The following is a 7,914-nucleotide window of genomic DNA, read 5'->3' on the forward strand; positions in this document are numbered from 1 at the left end:
GCACAGCGGGACCACCCGGCCATCAACACACACGTTTCACTTCTGCTTTCTCAATTGGAATCCAAAGCCTGTTTAGAAGAGTTTGTTCACCTACCTTAACTTTTTGATGTGTGAAAAGGGAAGGGGGGATATTGACAATTGACTATTTAACATAGTTCTGCAATTCTGTAATTAAGGTACATGGGTTAGAGAATAAGACCTGGGTAGGTGGTGCATTAGTTGTGTAATTAATAAGGACCTGAGGAACCAGAGTGGGTTAGTTCTATGACATTGTTACTTCTGAATTTCAGTCCAGATGACTTTGAAATATAATATCCTTTTAACAAATATAGCTTAACTTATTAAATCTTAAATAATCAATGATAGACATACATTCTAGTGCCTTTCATGACAAGCTTCCTATGTAAAGGCATTATCGAAGAGGGAAGTTATATCTCAGGTAAAAATCATCATCTTCATATGAGGGATGATTTACATATTACAGATCAGTATATCAGCAACCTTTCCCAATCACTTGAACACTGACAATAAATTATAAAAATTATTAGTTTTAATTGTGTAATATTTTATAAGTGCCATATAAGGGCTGATGTCAGGTATGGAAATACCACATCATTAGATCTTGCCATAGATGATATCTTGGTGAAGGTCAGTGGCCACTTCTCTATCAGAAGAGCAGACCTTTCTGTGCCCACACCAAGGCACTTAGCTAGGTAGAAAGTGGACATTGATATTCCTTTGGTGATGACTTTGGGAAGACATTCAGAAGTTGTTGCTATAGCGTCAATGTTGTCATACCAGCACTGCCAGTGTGTACATTTTCTGGTGGTAGCAGAAGCCGATCATCTGCACCTGGGCATACACAATTCCTCACTCAGGTGCTATCTTCAGAACTCCTGAGCTTTCTCCAGACTTTTCATTATTCCCCGGCCATGCAGGTACATTATGCTAAGCGCTCCCTGTGACTCTACCTTTCCATTGCCACAGGCTTCTGAGTGCCAGAAGAAAGATCTCTACAGGTTCCTGTGTGCTGGGTCAGAGTATAACATACCGAGAGCACTTTGGGCTATCACACTAGCTTTTGGATTTCCATCGTCGGCAGCAATAAGCCACCACTTCTCTGCTTCCTTACTCGTGCGCCACATACCAAAGCCTTGGTAACAGGTGTGACCCAGGTTGTATGCCACAGCGTATCTCAGCATGTACGCCACTCCTCTCCCTGTGATCTTCCAGGGTTCTTCTAAACTGGGCCAAGGCATCCTCGTACAGCTGCCCAAGAAGGAAAGCTGAGTGCTTTAAGCCATTCTTTCTTTCCTTTATAAAACCTTTGGCTGCATTTAGCAATTTGCTGCGTGTAGATCAAGATTTGTCTTCACCCACTTTCTCCTGAGGGAACTCATGCATCTGGCTGATACGGTACAAGGTGTATTATTCTATTCAGTAACACAATGATATAATCAGTGCCCGGATTATTCCACCATTACTGAATAGAATAATACAGTGTGTAACACACAGTAACAAGCCTGCACTGTTGCCATGTAGGCTGCTGCAGCACCATCATCATCCGTTCTCCCATCTAACACATAAGGGGGGTATTCATGAAAGCTTTGAGAGAGAAAATAGTGGTAAAGTACCAACCAATCTACTCCTGTCACTTAATAGGCGCTTTGAAAAATGACAGGGGCTGATTGGTTGGTACTTTATATTTCACCATTTTTTTCTCTCTAAGTTTACATGAATACCCCCCTTAATGTAAAATATTTTACAAGTGGTTTGCCTACATCAGAGGTTCCCAAACTCCGCCTTTACAGTCCATGTTTTACGGATATCCATTATTGAGCATAGGTGACTTAATTAGTACCCCAGTTAATTTGATTTAACCATCTGGACTTAAGTATGGATATCCTTAAAACCTGGACTGTAATGGTGGCATTTGGGACTCTCTGATCTAGGCAATAACTGAATCCTGATAGTGGCAAGTCATGATACAATTACAGCTATTATGCTTTGAAGGCTGTGGAGTAGTTGGAGGTACACAAAATATTGCCTGGTGGAAGGAAGAAGGGAATATACAAATCTTTAGATGCTGAGATGTCTCCAAGTCGATTAAGAAACTGAAGGTTGGTCATATCAGAAAGACAACTATACAAAACATACTTAAAATGCAACAATGCAGTACTTATAGGAATAATGCGCCCGATTCATCACGGATTGCAACTGTGTACACAGATCGGCTGATGGTGCGTTCTGCTCATGCTTCAGCATTGCAATCACACTGAGATTACCTACGCAGATACAAAGCCATCGCAGACGGAGGGATGGGATGTCAGCGTTTGGGGGTGGGGACAGAGGAGTGGTCGGAGAAATGCAAGTGTGCCAGCCCGTTTGAACACCGTTACTTGGGCATGCACAGATTAGCCACTGTGATGGCATACGCAGTTTGAGTACTCACTGCGTGCGACGAGGTACGCAATTTCTGAGTAAGGTCAGACCTGCTGTATTTGTGCGAGGGGCCGATGTTATCGATGTATACACAGCACTGCAAGGTATTATGATTGTGAGATAGCGGTAGTGGGCGTCTCCATGCTGGCTGTGCGACAGCTTTGCGATTGCAGTCATTAGCATATTTTCACAGCAGACCTGTGTGCATAATTGCAGCCACGATCACAATACTGACCTGTAGTGAATCAGGCTCAATAATAATAATAATGTTTTGTCGTTGCTTTCACATGTTCCAGATTTGCATATTATTGTATACTGTATTTATGGTAAAAGCTCAGAACTGCAGATCTCCACAAAGGATATTTCTGTGCTAGAAGAATTCTGCAAGGAATTCTGGGGAAAAGAACTTAGCCGACATCACAATATGGAAGTTGTGATTTCTGCCAAAGTAGCTGTTAATAAGTACTGACTGACAGGGAACCACTAACTTAGGCACAATATTCACTTTCATTTTTCATCAATCTGCTGAATTTAGAAAATAAATGTGCACAAATTTGTGTTTATACACACAGAAGTTGTGTTATCTTTTTACTTTGCTTCAAGTAAACATGCAACATAATGACAATGCCCCAAATATTTGTATACAAATGTACTTAAAGCCACTATTTGAAAAATGTATATGTATTTGTTCTTCAACAGAAAGATGTTCAGTATAAAATAAAGTTAATCTGTGAGCACATCGCCAAGTGTGTAGGCACCTTTAATGCTGGGTACACACTTGATGATATATCACTTCTATTGTTGAGCGATATATCGTAAGTGTATCAGCTGGTGCGTACACCTGATATGTCTGTGAATGACCTTGTTCACAGACATATCAGGTCCACCCTCCAGCACAGTCGATGTTGACATATGTGAAAGATATACCAGTGCATATGGCTGTGTGAACGGACGACCACCTGTACACTGGCTGCAGGGACCACTGACACGGACATCTCAGCTGGGTTGGCAATTTAGATGCATGCCCAGCTGTGATGTCAGCCCAGACACATCGGCTGATTGGTAAGTGTGTATAGCTTATCAGTCACCGCTTTGATGGCGGATTGGTCTGCTGACTGCCATCTTCAAAGTGTGTACGCAGCATAACACTCAACAATAACCTGCTGTTGGGAAGCAATTAAGTCAGAGAATGCCGGTTCTCGCAACTTAACCTGGTTGTTTAGTCGTGAGAACCGGCATTCTCCGACTAAAGTGCTGGCCACGAGTCTGTAAACACCACCCTCAGGAAAGTGTGAGAAGCAAACAGCAAATTGAATAGGGCTGGGAGCTCCCTCCTGAGGCTATTCAGCATTGTGCTGAATTGAATCACCCCCACTGATACTCCTTTCACACTGCCAACAATAACCAGGGTTATTTCACGTGAATGCGCAGCAACCCGGCTTATTATGCAGTGTGAAAGGGCCCAGTTGAAGTAACCCAGGTCGAGCGACTCACCATTTCAACCCAGGTAATTTGCAGGTTTGTACACTGGTTCAACACCGGCTCGCGGTGCAGTGTGAACAGGAAACCCGGGTCGATGCGACTCAGATCCTGTTCACGGCATTGGAAGAGCCGGCGCATGGAGATGATCTCATCTCCAAGCGCCGGCTCAACACATAATGGCAGTGACATCATCGACCCGGCAATAAGCTGGGTCTGGCTGCAAGTCTGAGCGGGGTCTCACCCGGGATGGACCCTGGAATGCGGTGTGAAAGTGGCATTAAATTGGCTACGTTGGCGTAACTCCTCCCACTGAACACATAAGAATGAACTGATCTGAAAAAAAAAAATCTGTGCCGCTGACATTCTAATGGTGTTTGCAGCAAAGTGGCTCCTCCCAGTATTGGAGACATGGTTATGATTCCACACCAGCCTGTGTGTAGTTTTTATGCTCTTTCCGTTTGGTGGGTTTTCTGTGGGTGCTACAGTTTCATCCCACACTCAACCTACACTACTAATAATGAGCTCCTGTTGAAAATTGACCCTAGTGATGTGTTAGGGAATATTGATTGAAAACTCCAATGGGACGGATGTGAATGATTAAATATTCTCTGACAATCAATTTCTAATATCTAGGTGTTTATATATATATATATATATACACACACTCATATACCATAATAGAAAAAAATTCAAATACAATTTAATGTTTATATTGTGTGTCAAAAAATTAAAACCATTCACCTCAAATAAAATTCACCACACTCATGGAAGGCAGATGCGGATTCGAAGAGATGCGTAGAAATGGGGAGATCTTGTTTGGCCCAGACCTTGACAAGATTGCAACCACGTTGGCAGCATCATAAACTGCATTTCTGTCTTCAGCAACTACTTCTACTAGGCCTCGGACTACATCATTTCAGTCCTTTCGTCCTCCGAGAAAGCCTAAAGGTCAGTCCTTTCCTAGGCATTTGGCTTCCACTTGGGCCGCCAAATCCCAGACCAAGCTGACCTGGAACACCAGAGCCCTGCTGCAAAACCCGAGGAAAAACCCTCAGCCTGACGGGACGGGCCTCACTCTGGGATATCCCAGAATGGGAGGCAGACTTCTTCAGTTCGCCCAGTGCTGGTGTCAAACCACCACGGATGCTTGGGTAAGAGAAGTGGTCTCTCACGGGTATGCCCTCTTAATTCTTAGACGGCTTCCCCACCAGTTTTTCTACACAGGCCCTCCTTCAGACCTAAACATGGCCTTACAAATCCAGAAAGCCATACAGTCCCTGCTGCAAGCAGCAGTAATTGTGCCAGTCCCACTATCTCAGCGAGGGTCTGGTTATTATTCTTCTCTTTTTCTGGTTGAAAAGCCGAATGGGTCTCTTCGGCCTATCCTCAAATCCTTGAACAAATTCCTCTGGGTACACAGGTTCAGGATGGAAACCCTTCGCTCCTGCATCTTAGGTACGGAGCCTGAGGACTTCATGGTATCTCTGAATATTCAGGACACTTACCTACATGTACCTATAGCGCCCTCACATCAGCGATATCTCCGGTTTGCTGTACTACAGCAACACTTCCAATTTCAGGCTCTGCCCACTATCCACAGCTCAACGGGCGTTTACCAAAATTTTGGCTATCAAGGCGGCCAACCTACATGGTCAGGGTGTCCCACTGTTACCATATCTGGACGACCTCCTGCTCCTAGCAGCATCCCCAGAAGTGCTTCACAGCCATCTGCAGTTAACCATTGCTTTCCTGCACAAGCATGGATGGTTAATCAACTGGAAAAAGTCCTCTCTGAATCCCTCACATAGAATGATTCATATGGGAGCCCTGCCGGATTCAGAAAATCCTTCTGAACAAGATCTCCACACTTCAACTACCAGTGCGCAGATGTCTCCGCAGTCGCCAAATGTTGATCCACTCAGCAATACAGGTTCTGGGATCCATGGTGTCCACCTTCAACATGGTGGAATATGCTCAGTTCCATTCCAGGCCTTTGCAAAGGCTGACTCTCTCCAGGTGGAACGGGTTACCCCATCGGATCAAAGCTCAGACAATGGTGCTCTCTCCAGAGATGCGTTTGTTTCTATTTTGTTGGCTACAGCCATCTCATCTAACCAAGGGTCGCCCCTTTATGGATCCTGGTCGGGTAATTCTAACAACGGACGCCAGTCTCTTGTCCGCACTCCTTGCAGGACCGTTGGACATCAGTCGAATCAACCCTGCCAATCAACATATGGGAACTTCGAGCTGTCTACATGGCCCTCAACCTGTCCCAGCCCATACTTCATTGGAAAACCTGTCAGGCAATGGCAGAAGTGTCCCACATTCTGACATGGGCCAAAGGTTACATCCTGGCCATTTCGGCAGTATTCATTCCGGGAGTTCTCAATTGGGAACCAGACTTCCTCAGCCGTATCAAACACAGCCCTCAGCTTGCACATAAACCAGTAGAAAGGGATAACTAATCTGTCTGATTTATAATTCCCATGCACAGGGCAAAATAAAGGAAAGATTTTTTTTATTTTTAATTACAGTCTTATTGAAAATATATAGTAATTTGTAATGTAATTTTGGATGATATCATAGGATCTCATGTGCACCCTAGTAAAATATTTATAAACTGCATACTATGCTAAAATTAAACAGTATGTCTGACGTATTTTAAAACGTAAGCTATTGTGGTAGTTTGAAGTGTTATACTAAAACTAGCTGAAGTACACAGCGTTGACTGGGTTTAAATCTTCAAGTTAAGTTTTATTATGTGATGTCATCCAAATCCATCCACTGGAAGGCCCATAACAGACTCCCCGGGTCAAAGTTCTGCCCAGTGCACACCAACGGGATACCCGACTGGGACCCCAACCCCCCTCCCCCCTAAAACCAGTTTCATCCCAGTCGGTGCAGGGGTGTCTGAATGCATAACCAGACAAACAGACCAATTAATATTAATATATATATAAAAAAAAAAAAATTATTTTTTTTTAATAATAAAAAAAAAATTATTGTCATTTGAGTGGTACTGATAGTATAAAATTCCCACTCGTATAACGTGCGCACATGAAGGTAGTGTCGAGTCTTCCTGTGTTATGTAACAATTATTTGATGATAAAGCTAGGCATACAATAAGGTGGACAGAATAATGTCTTATTACGTGAGTGTAAACTAACTTCTTTAGCTCAGTTTATCACTATTGCTGGGCATACACTATACAATTATCTGTCTGGTTGGAATGAAAACCTGGCAATGTATGGGAGCAAATGACAGTCGATCATTTTGCTCACAAACACTGGAAAACAGACACATGGTCATTCAGACAAATTGGTTAAAACACACAAATTTAACCAATTTGAACAATTGATTTTTTGTCTGTTTTCCAGTGTTTAAAACCATGATTGACTGTCATTTGCTCACATACATTACCAGATTTTCATTCCAAACAGCCAGATTGGACAGATATCTGACAGATAATTGTATATGCATTATACAGGGTGGACAATTGCATATGGAACAGAGGACCAACTGGAGACAAACCCAGTATTCATCGTTCTAGGCAAAAACGGAGAGACCGCGAGATTGCAAAATGATGAAGCACTACTCCTGTCCAGCATAATCCAGCTCTTTTAGGGCAGACCTTTTATCAGTCTCTACTGGTTCTCCTTCTGACTTGCATTGTGTCCCCCCTCTCTCCCACACTGCATCCCACTCTCCCAATCTGGCTGAAGAGTGACTTCAGTAGTGCAAATATAGACTATGTTTTTGACACTAGAACAAAAAAGTGAGATAGTGGCGTGAACAGTGTTAAAGCCGGATTAAAGCTTATCTATGCTCAAAATGCAGAGCTACCTATTTGTTGACCAAATATTGCACTTACAGGCTTTGGTCAGTGACAGTGTTTAAAGGTCTTCATAAACTTATTTTGCTTACACCTAAAACTCATTCGTACCATAAAAAAAAAAAAAAAAAAAACCTTTTAATGCCAAAGATGTAAAA

At 42.9% G+C, this 7,914-nt stretch overlaps 1 pseudogene; it reads right to left on the reverse strand.

Annotated features, from left to right (window-relative positions):
- Positions 1 to 566: 566 nt before the first annotated feature.
- On the reverse strand, positions 567 to 6,129 carry LOC148435834 (LRP2-binding protein pseudogene; annotated as a pseudogene).
- Positions 6,130 to 7,914: the final 1,785 nt, after the last annotated feature.

The sequence above is a fragment of the Taudactylus pleione genome, unplaced genomic scaffold (assembly GCF_031769625.1).
Source record: "Taudactylus pleione unplaced genomic scaffold, aTauple2 ptg001990l, whole genome shotgun sequence".
Taxonomy (NCBI): Eukaryota; Metazoa; Chordata; class Amphibia; order Anura; family Myobatrachidae; genus Taudactylus; species Taudactylus pleione.